This window comes from Lissotriton vulgaris, chromosome 1_2 (genome assembly GCF_964263255.1).
Source record: "Lissotriton vulgaris chromosome 1_2, aLisVul1.2, whole genome shotgun sequence".
In the NCBI taxonomy this organism is placed as follows: Eukaryota; Metazoa; Chordata; class Amphibia; order Caudata; family Salamandridae; genus Lissotriton; species Lissotriton vulgaris.
The window spans coordinates 318,721,818-318,741,304 of record NC_141686.1 but is presented as its reverse complement, the minus strand read 5'-3'; positions in this window follow the sequence as shown (position 1 = coordinate 318,741,304).

The following is a 19,487-nucleotide window of genomic DNA, read 5'->3' as shown; positions in this document are numbered from 1 at the left end:
GCGTCAGAGGCTTCACAACAGGAACAGACCTGATACATGAGAACATTACAAGTGAAGTGAACAAATTACAAAAGCAAACGTTAAGTCACATGAGACAAAAGTGACAACTGTGAGCAAACAAAATACAAGAGGAGCAAACGGTCATTACAGGAGGAAAAAAGTGACGTGTGCAGGTTACAAAAGCGTACAAAAGACAAGTAGAGGTATAATACTGCCATACATGGAGGACACTCAAACGCAAGAACAAACGTTACGTAGGCAATGGTGGCACTTGTGCAAGTATCGAAAGCAAACAAAGTGTGAGAGGTAGCAACCAGTGTGTTACAAGAGAAAAGTGGCGTGTGCATGTTACAAACGAGTACCAAACACAGGCAAAAGGGAAATACTGCAATAAATGGCAGAACATACTGGGAAGGCACTTCTAAGATCATGGAGAAAAGGATTTACTATAATGGGAGGTCTTCCTTCAGATAATAGCGAGGGCATGAATTAACTTTGGAAGTGCCTTTGAAGGAGGAGAACTTTGAGGTCCGTTTTGAATATCCCTGGGCGGGCAACTTCGCTACACCCACGAAGTGGGCGTAGTGTTGCCTACTTCGCCCTTTGCAAAGTAGGCGAAGCAGGCAACACTACGCCCACTTCGTGGGCGTAGCGAAGTTGCCCGCCACCCGCCTCCCTCCCGCCCTCACTAAATGCTTAAATTACCTTAAAAAGGAATTATAAAACCACTTACCTTGTCCTCTGCGTCCCCGGGGCTCCCTCTCGTCATCGCGCCACCGGCGCCGCCGTCTTAGATACTAATGCACATGCGTGGACGCCCGCGCATTTCTCGCGAGAAATGCGCATGCGCGGGCGGCTGCGCATGCGCATTAGTATCTAAGATGGCGGCGCTGGCGGTGCGATGACGAGAGGGAGCCCCGGGGATGCAGCGGACAAGGTAAGTGGATTTATAATAAATTTTTAAGGTAATTTAAGCATTTAGGGAGGGCGGGAGGGAGGCGGGTGGCGTGTAGTGGGGCTACGCAAAGTGCGTGGGTGGGCGTAGTGTTTTGCCCACTTCGCATAGCTTCACAAAGCCCCACTATGCCCACTACGCCCACCCTTAGTTTTGAAGCCCTGAGAAGAGGTGGTGGTCCGGAGCTGAGGCGGAAGTGAGTTCCAGATTCTCACTGAAAAGGATTTGGCCATCGATCTTTCTTTCTTGAAGGTGGGAGGTTCAAGCAGTAGATTTTCTGCATTACGTGATGGTCTAGGTCTCCAGAGAGTTTCAGCTTGTTCACCAGGTAGCGAGGAGAGGAGGAGTGCAAGGCTTTGTGTGTGATACAGGCAGTCTTGTAGATAGCTCTAGCCTCGATGGGAAGCCAGCAGAGGGTGGATAGCATGGGTGTGATGTGGTCACTTCTTTTGGCCCCACAAAAGAAACGGGCTGCTGAGTGGAGGACAGATTTAAGGGGGGACAGGGGGGATTTGGGGAGGCCAGTGAGAAGAGAATTGCAGTAGTCCAGTCTGGAGAGGACCAGCGATTGGACCAGGTTTTAAGGTCATGCTGCGGGAAGAAGCAACGAATTCCCCAAAGAAGGGCAGTTGGTATTGAGTAGACTTTGCAATGGAGTTGATGTGGGGGATTAGATTGAGTTTGTTGTCGAGTATGACACCAAGGGATTTCGCGCTGTCCACAATGATGGGTTTATTGTTTAGTAGATTCATCTGATCCATCCATGATTGAACCAGGGGAGGAGAAAGTGAGGAAGAGAGGAGGAGGAATTCAGTTTTGGAGGGATTCAGAATCAGTTGATGAGTTGACATCCAGTTTTGAATGGAGTCGAGAGTCGAGCTTAGGATGGCGAGATCGTGAGTGGAGGCAACCTTGAGGTAGATTTGAGTGTCATCTGCGTAGAGATGATAGTGGATCCCGGATTTACTTAGGAGATTTCCCAGGGGTTCTAAATAGAGATTGAACAATGTGGGTGCAAGTATAGAGCCTTGAGGAACACCTTGACCTACCGCCAAAGGAGATGAAAGATTGTTCGCTATTTTGATCATTTGGGATCTATCAGAGAGGAAGGAGGCAAACCATTTAAGCACAGTGCCCTCCATGCCCATTCTCTGTTGAAGAGTGTTGAGGAGGGTGTTGTGATTGACAGTGTCAAAGGCTGCAGAAAGGTCAAGGAGAATTAGAAGACAGGACCCCCCCAAATCGAGTATCCTCAGCGCGTCATCAATCACTTGCAGCAGGGCTGTTTCAGTGCTGCAGTTTTGGATGAAGCCGGACTGAAAATTGTCAAGAAGATCATTGTCCTTGATATGGCGAGAGCGTTGTTTCGCTACACATCTTTCTGTGATCTTCGCAAGAAAGGGTAGGTTAGTGATGGGGCGGAAGTTGTTGAGGTCGTTCGCATCAGCTGTGGGTTTTTTAAGCAGAGGGGTGACCTGCCCAGTTTTGAAGGCAACAGGAATCGAGCCTTGACAGAGGGAGAGATTGATCAGAGTGGTCCAATAGGGAAGAGAATGGGTATAGAAGTCAATAGCAATGGTACTGGGGATGGGGTCAAGAGAATGGTTGGAGGGCTTTGTTTCGCGTATGCACTTGAGAAGGGCATCTTCAGAGACGGGGTCGAAGTTCTGCCAAATGGCTAGTGATTTGCGCTCCTCTGGAGGGGTAGGATGAGTGACCTGATCCACAAGTGATTTCACTTTTTCATCGAAGAATATAGCGAAATCCGCTGCTTTCTTTGTAGAATTCTCCAACTTGGAGGTTGGGGAAGAGCAGTTCGGCATCTTGATGAGATAAAATAGTTTTTTGGGTCTATTTTTGGCTGAGTCAAGGAGGGTTCTGAAGTGCGACGCTTTCCCAAGGAAGATGTGCTTGTGGTACTTGGATCTTGCTGAACGAAGCGTGGCCAAATTATCGGTGGAGGGCGCTTGCCTCCATTATTTCTCCAGGAGTCTTAGGTGCTTCCTTTCCTCATAGAGGGATTTGTTGAACTAAGGTGCTGAGGGAATGTGACTTTTCTTTTTGCTTTGGAGAGGAGCGACATCATTGATTTAGACTGCAAGGACTGAGAGGCATTGGGACCGCAACCCAGATGACTACGGTAACGTCCGCACGGACCCGTGTGACCTGCTTCATTTCCCTAAGTGGGAGATCTACCCATCTCCACTTCTACCCACGAGGCGTTTGCGATTATTATTATTTTTTTTTAATTTATTTGGCACATTTGTAGAGCGCTCTGTTACCCGGAGGTGTCCTGGCGCTGGAATGATAGGGCTAACGTGAGAGAGCATGCTTACTGAGTGAAGAGCCAAGTTTTAAGTCCTCTTCTAAAGGCCAACAGACCCTGAGATTGTCTGAGCGCTAGTGGGAGTTTGTTCCAGGCCTCTGCTGCCCCAAGGGAAAAGCTCCTACCTCCCCAGCGAGCTCTTTTGATTCTGGGGACCGTAACCAGAGCCAATTGTCCTGACTACCTGATTACCGCGCACGCCATTGACCCCTCCTTTCGCGCACAGTGCGTTTGAGCCCTGATGAGTCACAGCCGTTACACGCTGTGACGAAACACGTGTCGGCTTCATCTAATTTTGTCTACTACTTGCTACTTGGGTGTACTAAACATTCATTCCACGATTAAATTCTACAATTTTCACCAGATAAATTGTGTATATCTTTTCGTTAACATTGCTCAAATGTAAGTCTCCACCAGGAGACAACTCGAACCTCTCGTGTGCACAGGATTTTTGTTCATGTTATTTGGCATAGGAGTGGTATCTCCTTACCTTCGCAGGGGCTGGTTTCCGTTGGGTTTGTTCCCCTGACCTGTTTGCACCGGACTTTGTACTGTCATAGTAACTACCAGAACCAAAGGAACACGCAGAGCGCCATCACTTCCTTGCACATATATAAACCCATTCTCCCATGCTCCAATAGGCATGGGAGGTGAGTTTGTCAACATCTAGGTTCGAGTCTGGCCTTGGAAGTGACAGAAAAGCTGATTCACAGAGGGGAACGGTGCCAACATTTTTAGTGTCACGGAATCAGGAGGTAGCCCTCTTAGGTTGGCCAAGAGTTATAGAGTGTGCTAGGTGAAGAGAGAATGGGACGAGGAGGTGGTCAGACCAGTCTACGTGAATTGGGGTAGCGATAGAAAGCATGCCTGCTTTAGAAATAACAAAGTCCAGGATTGAGCCCTTAGAGTGTGTTGATTCTGTGCTGTGTTGGATAAGATCGTTTGTAGAGAGGAAGGTGGCCAGCAAGTTCACCGAAGAGTCTTGTGGTGAGCCCCAGTGGAGATTGAAGTCACCCACGAAGGTCTGATTGTCACTTTGCGAGTATTGGTCGCTGATGAAGTTAGTGAGGTCCTCCATAAACGAAGGGCCGCTGCGTGGGTGCCACTGGGTGGGAGCAGGGGGCATGGCAGTGTGCCCCGAGTGGCTTCAGTGAGCAGGGCAGTGTGCCCCTGGGAGGGTGCCACGGGCCTGGCAGGTTGCCCCTAGGTGGGAGCAGGGGGCATGGCAGTGTGCCCCGGGTGTATTCAGTGAGCAGGGCAGTGTGCCCCCAGAAGGGTGTCGCGGGCCTGGCAGGGTGCTCCTGGGTGGGGGCAGGGGGCATGGTAGGGTATCCATGGGTGGGTGCAGGGTGCCACTGGGTGGGAGCACGGGGCATGGCAGGTGCCCCCTGGGTGATGCAGTGGGTATGGCAGGGTGCCCTGGGTGGGAGCACGGGGCATGGCAGGTGCCCCCTGGGTGACCGCAGTGGGTATGGCAGGGTACCCTGGGTGGGTACAGGGAGCACAGCAGGAAGCCCACCAGGTGGGTACAGGTGGCACAGCAGGGTGTGTCCCCTCCTCGGCCCCCCTGGGTGGTTCAGGGGTAGTCAGGAGACTAGGGTGGACACCGTCCTCTCTGTTGTGTTGTGCAGTGACTTTCTCCGCGGACTCACCGGTTGGACTTCTGCAACCTCCCTGTAGGCGACCCTGAATGTCGAGCCCGTTCCCTCCTTTGCACCCGGGGGCTCCTGCCGGTACCTGGGGGGGGCTGCGGCACCTCGCTGCTCAGGTAGACTAGGTTATTACGTCTGGCGAAAACAAAGACCCCCGAGTCAAATACACAGAGGATGGGCTGGCATCACCCTTCACCCTCTACTGCTGCTTCTGTGCTCATCACCCTCCCACAGGCTGCCTGGCACCTTACTGCCAAGGCTGGAGCTGTGCTCTGCCTGCCCTGTGCCTGGAACATGCCAACCTTTCTGACACTAACTCCTGCCTGTCAGAGACGTCACTCTGTTGATGCACCGTCTGCCCTGTGTCTGCTGCATGCCAACCTGCCTGATGCTGACTCCTTCCTGCCAGGGATGGAGCTGTGCTCCGTCTGCCCTGTGTCTGGTACATGCCACCCTCTGCCTGGCCCTGACTCATTCCTGCCAAAGCTGAAGCTGTCCTCCGTCTGCCCTGTGTCTGGAGCATGGCACCCTGTCTGACGCTAACTCCTTCCTGCCTAGACTGGAGCTGTGCTTTCCTTGCACTGTTTCTGGTGCATTTTACCCGCTGCCTGGCCCTGACTCCTTCCTGCCAGGACTGGAGCTGTGCTCTGCCTGCCCTGTGTCTGGAGCATGCCACCCGCTGCCTGGCCCTGACTCCTTACTGCCAGGACTGGAGCTGTTCTCCGTCTGCCCTGTGTCTGGAGCATGCCACCCGCTGCCTGGCCCTGACTCCTTACTGCCAGGACTGGAGCTGTGCTCCATCTGCCCTGTGTCTGGTACATGCCACCCGCTGCCTGGCCCTGACGTCTTCCTACCTGGGCTGGAGCTGTTCTCCGTCTGTCCAGTGTCTGGAGCATGCCACCCGCTGCCTGGCCCTGACTCCTTACTGACACTGCTTCACAGGACATCGCCTTCCTTTCAGAAACCTGGATGAACGCATCATCAGCACCCGACATCACCATAGCCATCCCGTACGCTTACAAGATCATCCGAAAATACCGCATCAACCAAACAGGAGGAGGCATCGCCATCGTCCATAAGAACACCATCAGAATCACGACCAGTTTCGACGATAACCTTGCAACCGCCGAACACCTCCACTTTCAGATCCACACCGACCCCAGGACCACACTTAGAGGCACCCTCATCTACAGACCACCAGGAACCCGTCAACAATTCAGCGAAGACATCACTGACTTCATCAGCCCACACGCCCTCACCTCCGAGAACTACATTCTACTGGGAGACCTCAACTTCCACCTGGAAAAGAAAAACGACAGCAACACCACCACCCTTCTGGACAACCTGGCCAATCTCGGACTCAAACAACTTGTTGACACCCCCACCCATGTAGCCGGACATACGCTCGACCTAATCTTCACCTCCAGCAAGCACATTGGACGGACCACAGCTGTGTTCACTTCAGCTACAAAACTACCTCGACCCACAACCTATTCCGCGAAGAAACTGAAACAAAATCACCACCGACCAACTCCTCACATCGCTCAAACAAAACCCTCCCACCCTCTCATTGGACCCAAACCAAGCTGTCACCAAACTTAAACAATGGATCACTCACAGGGTTGATGAATTAGCACCCTTGAAAAACCACCGAACCAAACAGGGTAGCAAAAAGGCCCCCTGGTTCAACGATGACCTTAAGAAATCCAAGAAACTATGCCGTACTCTCGAGAAAACATGGAGAAAAAACCCAACCACTGACAACCTGACCACCTTCAAGAACGCCACCCGCAAACACCACCGATTGATCCGATCCACCAAGAAATCAGCATTCAAGGATCGACTCGACAACAACGCCCATAACAGCAAGGAACTATTCAACATCGTCAAAGAATTTACCAACCCCACCGCAGCCTCAAACGACATTACTCCCTCCCAAGACCTCTGCGATTCGTTATCCTCTTTCTTCTACAACAAAATAGCCGACATACATAACAGCTTTGAGAACATTTCCAATGAACAGTCCACTCCACCCACCTCCGAACCCAAACCGCCCTCTAATAACCTTAGCGCCTGGAACCCAATCAACACTGAAGACACCATCCGCCTAATGAACTCCATCCATTCAGGTTCGCCAACCGACCCCTGTCCCCACCACATCTTCAACAAAGCAGACTCCATCATCGCACCCCATCTCCATGATGTCATCAACTGCTCCTTCAACTCCGCTACCTTCCCAGAAAGCTGGAAACACGCCGAATTCAGCTCCCTCCTGAAGAAACCTACAGCAGACCCCTCTGAACTTAAGAACTACCGCCCTATCTCCCTCCTCCCATTCCCTGCCAAAGTCATTGAGAAAGCCGTCAACAGCCAGCTCGCCGCCATCCTTGAATCCAACAACTCACTCGACACCTCACAGTCCGGCTTCCGAGCCAAACACAGCACCGAAACCGCCCTCATTGCAGCCACAGATGACATCCGAACGCTTCTGGACAATGGAGAAACAGCTGCCCTCATCCTACTCGACCTCTCCGCCGCCTTCGACACAGTCTGCCATAGCACCCTCATACAACGCCTCAGCAACAACGGCATACAAGGAAAAGCCTTGGACTGGATCATCTCATTCCTCGTCGGGAGAACCCAGAGAGTCCGACTCCCCCCATTCAAATCAGAGGCCACCGAAGTCATCTGCGGAGTACCACAAGGATCATCACTCAGTCCCACCCTCTTCAACGTTTACATGAGTCCACTCGCTTCCATCGCGCGTCAACACAACCTTAACATCATCTCCTACGCTGACGACACCCAGCTGATCCTTTCCCTCACCAAAGACCCTAACACCACCAAAACCAATCTTCACGAAGGCATGAAAGAAGTAGCCGAATGGATGAAAAACAGCCGCCTAAAACTTAACTCAGACAAAACGGAAGTCCTCATCCTAGGATCATCCCCCTCTGCCTGGGACGACTCATGGTGGCCATCGGCCCTGGGCACGGCACCCATACCCACAGACCATGCACGTAACCTAGGCTTCATCCTAGACTCCTCCCTCTCGATGACCAGACAAGTCAACGCCGTCTCATCCTCTTGCTTCAACGTACTTCGTATGCTCAAGAAAATCTTTTGTTGGATCCCCACCGAAACAAGAAAGACAGTCACTCACGCACTGGTCACTAGCCGACTGGACTACGGAAACACCCTCTATGCCGGAACCACAGCCAAATTACAGAAAAAACTCCAACGCATCCAAAACGCATCAGCCAGACTCATATTGGACATCCCTCGCCAAGCTCACATTACCGGTCACCTGAAAGACCTCCACTGGCTTCCCGCCAACAAGAGAATAACGTTCCGTCTCCTCACCCACGCACACAAGGCCCTTTACAAACTAGGACCTGAATGCCTCAACACACGACTGTCCTTCTACACACCCACCCGCCAACTACGATCCTCCAATCAAGCCCTCGCCGCAGTTCCGCGCATCCACAGATCCACCGTGGGAGGAAGATCCTTCTCCTACTTGGCGGCCAAGACCTGGAATTCTCTCCCCACTCACCTCCGCCTTACGCAGAACCACATTTCCTTCAGAAAGGAACTTAAAACCTGGCTTTTCGATAAATAATGCACCCCCTCCCCCAAGCGCCTTGAGACCCTCTGGGTGAGTAGTGCGCTATACAAATCCCTGAACTTGAACTTGAGCTGTGCTCCGTCTGCCCTGTGTCTGGAGCATGCCACCCGCTGCCTGGCTCTGACTCCTTTCTGCCAGGACTGGAGCTGTGCTCCGGCTGCCCTGTGTCTGGAGCATGCCACCCGCTGCCTGGCCCTGACGTCTTCCTACCTGGACTGGAGCTGTTCTCCGTCTGCCCTGTGTCTGGAGCATGCCACCTGCTGCCTGGCCCTGACTCCTTACTGCCAGGACTGGAGCTGTGCTCCGTCTGCCCTGTGTCTGGAGCATGCCACCCGCTGTCTGGCCCTGACTCCTTACTGCCAGGACTGGAGCTGTGCTCCGTCTGCCCTGTGTCTGGAGCATGCCACCCGCTGCCTGGCCCTGACGCCTTACTTCCAGGACTGGAGCTGTGCTCCGTCTGCCCTGTGTCTGGAGCATGCCACCCGCTGCCTGGCGGCCCTGACTCCTTACTGCCAGGACTGGAGCTGTGCTCCGTCTGCCCTGTGTCTGGAGCATGCCACCCGCTGCCTGGCCCTGACGCCTTACTTCCAGGACTGGAGCTGTGCTCCGTCAGCCCTGTGTCTGGAGCATGCCACCCGCTGCCTGGCCCTGACTCCTTACTGCCAGGACTGGAGCTGTGCTCCATCTGCCCTATGTCTGGAGCATGCCACCCGCTGCCTGGCCCTGACTCCTTACTGCCAGGACTGGAGCTGTGCTCCGTCTGCCCTGTGTCTGGAGCATGCCACCCGCTGCCTGGCCCTGACTCCTTACTGCCAGGACTGGAGCTGTGCTCCGTCTGCCCTGTGTCTGGAGCATGGCACCCTCTGCCTGGCCCTGACTAATTCCTGCCAGGGCTGGAGCTGTGCTCCGCCTGCCCTGTGTCTGGAGCATACCACCCGCTGCCTGACTATTGCTAAGTCATCCCGTACCCTGGTAACCCCCATCTTTTTGCTGACTGGTACTGGTGGTAACTGACTCTGACTGTCCCTGGGTTCTGCCTAACCAGGCCCAGTGCGATGCTGAAAGCAACACATTTGGAATACAGTGAAAACACCTACATCCACTATGGGTTAAGGTACCCCTATGATTGACATGACCTCCCCTGTAAGGCCCTAGTGCATAATAGCGCAGGAGGAGAAAAACTACCTTTAAGTCCCTAGTATAGAATAGGGTTTGGGAGTTTAGAGGCCGGCAGCCCTTTCTGCACTTGCATGCATGCACTGCTGAGGCCTGAGGTGATTATAAAAGTAACCCTGGCTTGCAGGACTGCTTTTAACATGTATAGTGTTCCCAAACTCGATTTTGGTGTTTTGGTCAATTATTAAACTAAAATATTTTGGCATATTAGGTACCCCCAGTGTCTCCCTGTTAGAAAAGGGAGTCTCTAGTTGGCAAGGGTTTGAACCTTTGTCCAAATAGGGACCCTTCTTCCTAGTCAGGATAAGGGAGTTACACTCCTAAAATAACCCCTGTTCACCCCCTTGGTAGCTTGGCACGAGCAGTCAGGCTTATCTTAGAGGCAGTGTGTAAAGCATTTGCACATAACCAACGTTAATACAGTGTAAGTACTACAAAAGGACAGCACACCAGTTTAGAAAAATATCCAATATTTATATACAAGACCAAAAACTATAAAAATCCACAATACAGTGCTTGAAAATCGGCAGTTATCAAAATACGCTTTGAGGCCGATAGCTCTGTCCGGGGCCATCGCGGCGACGTGAGCAAGCAAATCCAAACAGTACTGGCTGACCGTGGCTGACCGTGGCGTCGCGGGCCAGTTACGGTGTCAGGAAGAGCCACAAACAGTACCTTTTAGAAATGCAGGGCGTAGGCGCCTCTCATTGAGCTTCCAAAAAAAACGTTGTCTGCAGGCGTCGGCTATGGAGTACGGTGCAGGAGTCGTCGGGCCCTCGAAGTCACATGCGTTGCAAGTCAGTCTCATCTCTGTTGAAGTCAGGAGCATTGGCATCGGCAGGCGTTGGGTGCTTTGGTGCGAGGTGCAGCGGTGCAGCGTGCGGTGCCCTCAGGTCGCAGTGCAAGCAGCGGCTCGGTGGCGTCATCAGATGGCGTCGTCTGTGAGACCAGGGTCACAGTGCAAGATGAAGGCGGTGCTGGCAGGAAAGGTGCAAGCAGCGGCGTTGTTGTTGCTGAAGCGCTGTCGTCGGTTAACGAACTGGAGTCAATGGCGCCGGTGTCGGTAGGCCAAGGCTGCGGTACGGGATGAGGGTGGTGCGCCGTGTAACTTTACGAGCGGTGCCCTCGAACTACGGTGCAAGCAGCGGCGTCAATTTCGGCGTGGAGCGGCATCGTAGGGCATAGCAAGGCGTCGTTGTGAAGCCAAGCGGTGCGGTGTGCGGGGCCCAGAGGTCGCGGTGCGAGCAATGGCTTGGTGGCAGCATCAGCAGGCAACGTCGGTGAGACCAGGGTCGCGGTGCGGCGTTGTGGCGGTGCCCTCTGCAATGCCTTCAGGACAATGGAGTCTGCAGCGGCGTCATACATGTTGTCGGGTTGATTCTCTTCTGTTGCAGCACAAAACACACAGTCCATAGCGTTGAGGGCAGAAGAGCTTGAAGTCTTTGCTGTTCCTGAGACTTCTTGAACAGGGGGCAAGCTCTACCTCAAGCCCTCGGAGAAACTCACAAAAGAAGATTGCAGAAAGTCCAGTCCAGTCCTTTCACTGCCCAAGACAGAAGCAGCCACTGCAGGCCAACACAGCAAAGCACACAGCAAAGTGGTAGTCCTTCCTCACAGCTTCTCCAACTCTTCTTCTTGGCAGTCTTCTTGGTCCAAAAGAATTCTAAATTTCAGCGGTCTGGGCCCGAGTATTTGTACCCAAAAATCCTTTGATCTGGCATGCAGAGGGTGTCTGTGCCCAGCCAGAACCAGTTCGGCCTTCTCTGGTGTGATTTCCTGGGAGGAGGTGGAGACAGCATTGTCAGAGGCAGACCATGCCCTTTGAGGTGTAAGGAAATCCCCTCCCCCTTCCCCCATCGCAGCCCAGGTCTATTCAGCCCTTTCCTGACCCACCTAGACTATCTGGAGCCCCTCTGGCTTCTCAGCCTTCTGTCCCTGATGCGTGGGGAGTGCAGACTCGAGTTTGAGAGAAGAAGAGAGCCAGGAGGCACGCTGGTGCAAGGCTCCCTACTACAGCTGCCCAGCACTTAGTGGGCAGCTGCTACGTTTAGGCTTTGTGCAATCCCTTTGGCTGCCTGCGCAGCCTGCCCTGACTTTCTGGACCCAGGGTGTTTCAGCCCCTGAGAGGCCAGTTGGCCTGGGGACAGTTTATGTGTTGGGCCCTTGCAAGGATACATGTTTATGCCCTATGTGATTTTTGCGCAAAAGTGATTTACCTGCATAATGTGATTTCTGCATCATTTGTAATGTTTTATACCCCTAAATGTATTTGTATGCTTAGGTGGTTGTTTTTACTAATATAGTGATACTAGTGAGTTCCTGGTTCCCTGCGTGTTATTTTCCTAAGGTGGTTAGGGTTGCGTAGGTGGTACTTACCTTTTACCAGTGATTACTGGCTGTGTGCTACAGTTGCTATTTGGTGCTACAGTTATTACTGTTCTGTGTTCTAAGCGCTAGGTGGCACCCCTACAACCCCAGATTGACACCATTCTGGCTTGGGAGCCCCCCAAGACCCAGACAGAGGTGAGAGCCTTCTTAGGACTCACTGGGTACTACCGGAGATTCGTTAAGGGATTTGGCACCATTGCTGCCCCCTTAACCGAGCTGACTTCCAGGAAGCAGCCCTGAGTCCTGCCAGAAGGCTTCGGATGCCCTAAATGCCACCATGTGCACGGCACCCGTGCTCAAGGCACTCGACTTCTTGGCCGCTCCCTACCTGGTGTTCCAAGTATACCACAGAACCCTGCCCGATCTGGCACTTACTGGCCTTGATCGTGAGGCCTGCCTTCTGCAGTGCCTTCAACACGTCACTGAGGTGCTGCAAGTGTACCTCCCAGCTGGATCTGAACACTGGGATGTCATCCAGGTAGGCGGCACTGAAATCTTCCAGCCCAGCCAACACCTGGTTGGCCAACCTCTGAAAGGTGGCAGGGGCATTCTTCAGCCCAAAGGGTGTCACCCAGAACTGGTAACAACCTTCTGGGGTTGAAAATGCTGACCTCTCCTTGGCCCCATTGGTTAAGGCAATCTGCCAGTACCCAGACGTTAAATCAAACGTGCTGAGGAACTTGGCAGCTCCCAACCGATCAATGAACTCATCAGCTCTGGGGATGGGGTGCGCATCAGTCCTTGTGATGGCATTGAGCCCACGGTAGTCCACATAAAACCAAAGTTCCGGAGTGGCACTGGGTGCAGCAGCCTTTGGGACCAAGACCACTGGACTGGCCCAAGGACTGCTGGAAGGCTCCACCACCCCTAACACCAACATCGTAGAGACGTCCTCTTTGATGCTGGCTTTGACCCGGTCAGTCAAACTGTAAATCTTGTGCTTCACAGGCGGGCTGTCACCAGTGTCCACGTCATGAGTACACCAGTGAGTAACACTGGGGGTCAGAGAGAACAGTGGGGCAAACTGTCCCAACAAGCGGTAACAGTCGCTCTGCTGCTCTGCGATCAATGTAGGGAAGAGGAGCACACCTTCCACTGACCTATCCCCTTCCTTGGCAGACAGGAGGTCAGGGAGAAGCTTACTCTCCTCTTCCACCCCGTCATCAGTCGCCAAAAGCATGCTCACTTCGGACCTCTCGAAGTGGGGTTTGAGGCGGGTCACGTGGAGGACCCTCAAAGGGTGCCTGGGAGCCTGCAAATGCACCAGGTAGGTGACATCACTTTTGCGCTCCACCACCTCAAATGGCCCAGTCCACTTGTCCTGTAAGGCAGAAGGTTCCACACATTTTGATATCACATATTTTGTGTATTACTTTTCCCACAGGAAAGGATAATTTATTCATTTTTCCTCCAGACTACATTGGGGATCCAAGTTTCTGGTAGGATTATTTTTGACTTGATATCTTGCTTGTTTCACTATTAAACTAGTTGTTTTTTCACTGACATCTGCAGTGGATATTACATCACGGTCCTGAAGAAAGCTGGATATAGTTTATCCGTCTAGCTGAAACATGTCGACCACTCTGCACCACGCCTTTACATAGTCATAATTTCACACTATGGGGCGTCATTTTAGCCTTAACACTGTAACAGTGCCTATTAAACATATTTTCTGTCACAGTAGTTAATTTTAGTATACACTTTTTTCACATTGCACACCATCACCACCTATTGATACATTGTGGCTAGAGGGTCACCTTTGAATCCATCTCTACACCATCACCTGATGGGTTGGGTAAGACTTGGATTTACCATCCGTATCCCACATGACGATACTCCGCCATAATGGTGGTCTGATCGGAGTTTTTCAGCCACATGTAATCTTTGGTGTTTTCCATGACTCAGTTTAGCTCAAAGATTTAGTACAACACATATTCTGCCTTTATATCTCCTGTATGTTGTTTGGGGTTGTAAAGTCAACCTTATAGAAAGCTATCCTAGTGGTAGCTGTGGAGAGCAGCCTTCAGGCTAAGACTTAGAGGCGAGTTAAGCAAGTTGTTTTACCAGTCTATAATCTTGAATGATCAAATGAAAGCACACCACACAAGGTATATATTAAATATATATGTATTTCATCTAAACACAACCCCTCTGGTCTCTTTATGAGGCTAGAGGTAAAAGTACAATACAGGGAACTTGATTAGCATACAATAAGTTGCACAGTATAAGTTATGCCCTAGGGGCCTCACAAACCATATACTAAAATAGTGGTATACGAACCACGTGAGGGTTAGAAGTCAGGCCTAGGGCCTGTAGAACTGCTGGGGCAACCAGGAACCACCCAAGGTAGGGATGCAGGAGACCCACGGGGGACACGTGCAGTGTCTAAACACAGTTGCAAATCACCATTGACTTTCTATGAAAAACAAACAAGTTACAATTTTAAAGATTAAGGACACTTGGAGGTGAACTACGATGGAACGCTTTTAGACTAGGACACTTCGAGAGTCAAGACCCACTGGAGCACCCGAATACTCTTGTTACCTCACCCAGGGAAGCCGGGTGCATAGGTGTCTTTTGGTGTCGGGTTTCATTGTCAATTGCATTGGAGAACTGCAAAGAATTGCTGCAGGCGACCAGAGGAAAAGTGTCCGGGTGGATCCAAGAGTGGATCGGAGATGTGAATAACCTGAAAGCAGAGGGGACAGAGTCTGGGTCATTAGCCAGTGACCAGGTTGGAGACAAGAAGATGCCAGCCGATGTCAGGCGCTTTCAAGTGAAGTAGGTGAAGCTTGACTCTGCAGCCACGAGGACCAGGAGGCGTCGACGATGACCAGGAGCTGGATTCAAGCTGTCTCACAAAAGATGTCAAGTGCTGCAGTGTCGGAATCCGGATTGGACCCAACAAGCCTTGGCAACAGCAACCCACACAACATGACAAGATTGGCTTCGGTGCAGACCAGCAAGGTTTGGGGGACTCCTCCTTTGGTGAGGAGTGATAGCACATCTGGAGCAACCAGGAAAGTTCAAGAAACAAAGTATTGTTCTTCGTGGGGGCCCACTAGCCAACAGAATAGGAACTGCAAAGGAGGCTCAAGCTGCGTTGAAGAAAGGGGACTCACGGGTCACTTGTGGAGTGCTGGCCTCTGTACTTTAGTGCAAAAGTTGCTCGGGGCATGGGCTTCAAATATCCCAATGCCCTACTTCAGGAAACTTCGGGAAGTACGTGCAGTTGCAAAAATGCAGGATGTCCATGAGTTCCGGTCCCGGGTCTGTCGTGTCAGCAACAGGTCTCAGCTCTGCTGGGAACTCGTGTCAGCTTCTGAGATGTTTGGAAGTCCGTGTCCTGATTCACAGATTTTTCGGGATCCGGCAGGAACCTCCAAAATGCAGACCGGCAAAGATGCTTCTTGGTGCCTGTTTGAACAGGGTGGTCACTCCTTGACCCCAAGGGAGATTTCTTCCGTCTTCCAGTCAAAATGGAATGTCGAAGGTCCAAGATGTATGTTGCAGAGTTTCGTCCAGGGTAATCTAAAGTCCTAGGGACTGGGTTCCTATACTTATGCTAAGTTTAGGGGATGGACTAACTCTATGGCCCCACCTATGGGAGGGCCAGGGGAGGGGGTGGTTACACCCCTTCCCCTTTGTCCAGTTTCGCACCAGTGCTGGGGCTGAGTGCCCCAGCAACCGGTTTGAACTGGAAAATGCATGGAGCACGTTGTGTGCCCCAGGCAGTGTCTGAAAAGCATTCCCTGAATGCAAATCACCCTGCCCCAATACACTAAAGCCTGTCTGGGGACATGCTAGCACCTCCCTGGACAGGAAACCTATTGTCCAGGCCTCCCCTGCTGGAGTTTCGTCCAGCAGCAGGTGGGCAGACTCGTGACTGTGGCAGCAGCATCCATTTTGTGATGCTGGGGCTCTGTTTAACTTTAACCGGGTATAGCAGTATGTACATGTCTTCTCCCACTAGAAGGGTGGAATCCTACCCCCGCCACCAGAACTGGCGGGTGGTAGCATTCAAAGCGGTTGATACCTCACACGACATGTTTTGATAAAGCCAAACCAAAGTTAGCATTAACTGTGAGGATTATAATGCACTTAAGAGTATATGATATGGCTATATCATAGAACGGCTATAAGGAGATGGTTCCGAAAGCTACAGAGGGGCTCATCTCATTCTAGGGCACCCTCTCACACAAAACCAAGCACTCTGCCTTCAGGATTGTTAAGGCCTGCCATAGGAGTGACTTATTGGTTAATATGTGTCTATATATATATATATATATATATATATATAGATATAGGTATACTATATCTAAGTAATGGGTGATTACACCACCTTACCCAGGCTGCAGGTGCAGACCCGTGGTGCCATTTTGGACGGCTAACCAGGGGTGGCATAACACATGCTTCAGTCCATAGTAGGTCTCTGGGGTACCTATGCCCTGGGTACCAAAGGTACCATATACAGGGACTCACAAAGGTGACCCAAACCCAATCTGGTATATACCTAAAGTACATGGTATCAATTTAGAGAGCTAACAGCTAGGCTATGGTCCTGATTAGCAGGGCCACAGCCAGACTAAAGTCGAAAAACCAGTGAAACACAGCAAAAAGGGGGGGTAACCATAGGAAGCAGACCCTACTCTCCTACAAGGTGGAGACTGAGGTTCCGTGAATTCTGAACCTGGGTCATAAAGGTCGTGGTTCTGTTATGAATTTGGTAACAGCGAACCGTAAACAGTGAGTTCAGCAAGTATGAGTGTTTTCATCATGTTATACCAATGGATTCACTGTGTATTTGAAGATTTCGTTCTGAACCATGGGTTCCATTTCGTGCATAGCAGCCATTTTGTGGTTGCCCTCACATAGGCTTATGACTGTGGCTGAACAAGTCTCTGGGACACATGCACCTTAGCTTGAGTTTGTGCTGACTTCTGTTTGACCTGAACGAACTGACTCCCTTGCCCGAGGCTGACCTCGTTGAGCCAGTTCCTTGTTAGGCAGCTGGTCAGATAGAGATCAAAGAGCAGGACATTGCTGAGTTTATGGTACATGCACACACCCCTCTATCTTACTTCTCATCTGTTTCTGTTCCCTCTTTTTATGACCTGTTTACGATATGGGTTTGTCCAGATTGTGTAAGAAGGTATGTTGGGTTTTTTGCATGCTTGCATAAACTAGGACTGCCCCTTACTTTTATGCTGAGTCATGTAACCCTAAAACATATAAAAGGTCTCTGTCCTCTGTATTCCTCAGACTACCTCATTCATTTGCTAAGGCAGTTGGGTGACGTGGCCTCACTTAATTAAGTTTAATAAAGATGTCTTTTCATATTTCAGCTTCTGTGCCAAGTTCTTTATTGATATTAGTAGGAGCCCTGAGAAGGAAGATTTTGGATTTCCTCACATGGCGCAGCCAACGCGGGGCTCATCAGAGAAGTGACTTTCTGTGGGAGTGATCTTGTCAGGAGACTGAAATCTACTGAGGAGGACAGAACAGGATTCTACTAAGAAGGTACTCTGTGCACAGGGATTCTGGAGATTCTTTTTCTGCAGCCCAGTATATTTCTGATCTTCCTGATTTTGATCCTCCACATGATATCACTCCTGACTGAGAACGTTTTTGGCGTGAGTATTATAAAAGACCGTTAGGTCATGTAGAACTTGACAGTTAGAATTTGGATAAGGTTTTGATTAGTAAAAGTAAGAGTTAAGTATAAGTGGGTCACTCTCAGTCCTTTGTTCTTTGGTTCTCTGGTTCTTTGCTTAGTTTGTTTGGTCCTTAGTTTTATTTGAAGATTGCAATTTTCAAAAACCGAGGGTCTTGTATATTTACGAGTGTATCGATAGAGATAGCCCCTTGAAGTTTGAAGCTAGATTAGTGAGCTATAAGATGCCTGATCTTAGCAAATTTGGAGATTTGTGTTGGCCAACTTTGTATACGTTTGGATTAGCCGGCTTCCCCTAAAGGGAATATCTAAATAGGCTAGATTTAAAAACATATTTCTTCCTTGGTGATTTTGTATCCCCAGGGAATTAAAATATGACATAATACAAAACAAGGATCCTTTGTTCTGCGCAGTTTTATGAATGAAGATATGCAGAACGATTTTGTTTGGTGTTCTGCTAGCCAAAGCTAGTGAATTGAGCGCATTTTTCGCTTCTTGGACATACATCAGTCTGTTGGGCTGTTTATGCAGTCTTTTGGAACACTATTGGGAAGCGTTTCTTGTAAATATGACTTACAACTAGTATTTGCAAATGAGTATTGATTTGTGGGTCAAATATGTGTTTAAATGTCTATGTGGTTTTCCCATTAGTGCAACTTCTGTCAGTGAATAGCGATGGCGCTATTCACAAAAATGCATGGCGCGCCGCATTGTGTGTCCGAAGTGTTTGACCCCTTTCTGTTTATGTTTGAAATGAGCTCAATGTCTGTTCGTGGTTTTCTTGCACTAGGAATAAAAAGCCCCCAAAAACGAAATTGGGTGTTTTGCGAAAAATAAATAAACTTACAGCATTTTTCTTAGATGCATTGTATTAGATATTAACAGGCAAATACATCATCTGAATACATTGGACCTTGCTGTACTGCACACGCATTTTGAAACTTGAAATGTCTTAGTTTTAGTTTTAAATAGACAGCCATCGTGCTTACGTTACAAACATTGAGAGACAAGCTAAATATATAGGAATATTAATTCAGCCATGAATTTGCCCTCAGTTGCACAGGTACATTTTTACATTTCAGAATGTCGTTTTAAAAAGGTTCCAAAACTGAGGTTCATTATTTTGTATTACAGGAAGGCATTTCAATTAAAGGTTTTCTCTCTTTAAGCATTTTTTGTAAGCATATTCATGGGTCTGTTGCTAAATAAAATTGTCCATTTTAGAGAGACAGATAAAAAGTAGCGCAAACATTTTGTCATGTTATAAGTTAGGCTTTTGTGCTTAGGCTTATAAATGAATACGTCTAAAATGATAGGCAAGGGATGCAGCTCGCTTTTATATGTGGAATTATCAAAAATGATTGGGTTTATTAAAAATAATTAATACATTTTGAAAAATAATTATTAAAAATAAGTGCTACAAAATTCGTTTTTTACTATTCATGAAGCTTAATACTCATACTGTGACCTCCTAGCATTATAATTTAATTTAAGTTGTGTTACACTGCATAATGAGAACATTAGCATATGTAATTTCACTTAGCGCAGGCGAACAAAACTCATTTTTATAAGGATTTACATGGGATATGTCCAATATCTGCAATTTGTAGAGAACATTCTGAGGATGATTAATATGTAAAACAATTATAGGATATTTATTTTTAAGTGCCCCTAATGTCAAAGTCGAA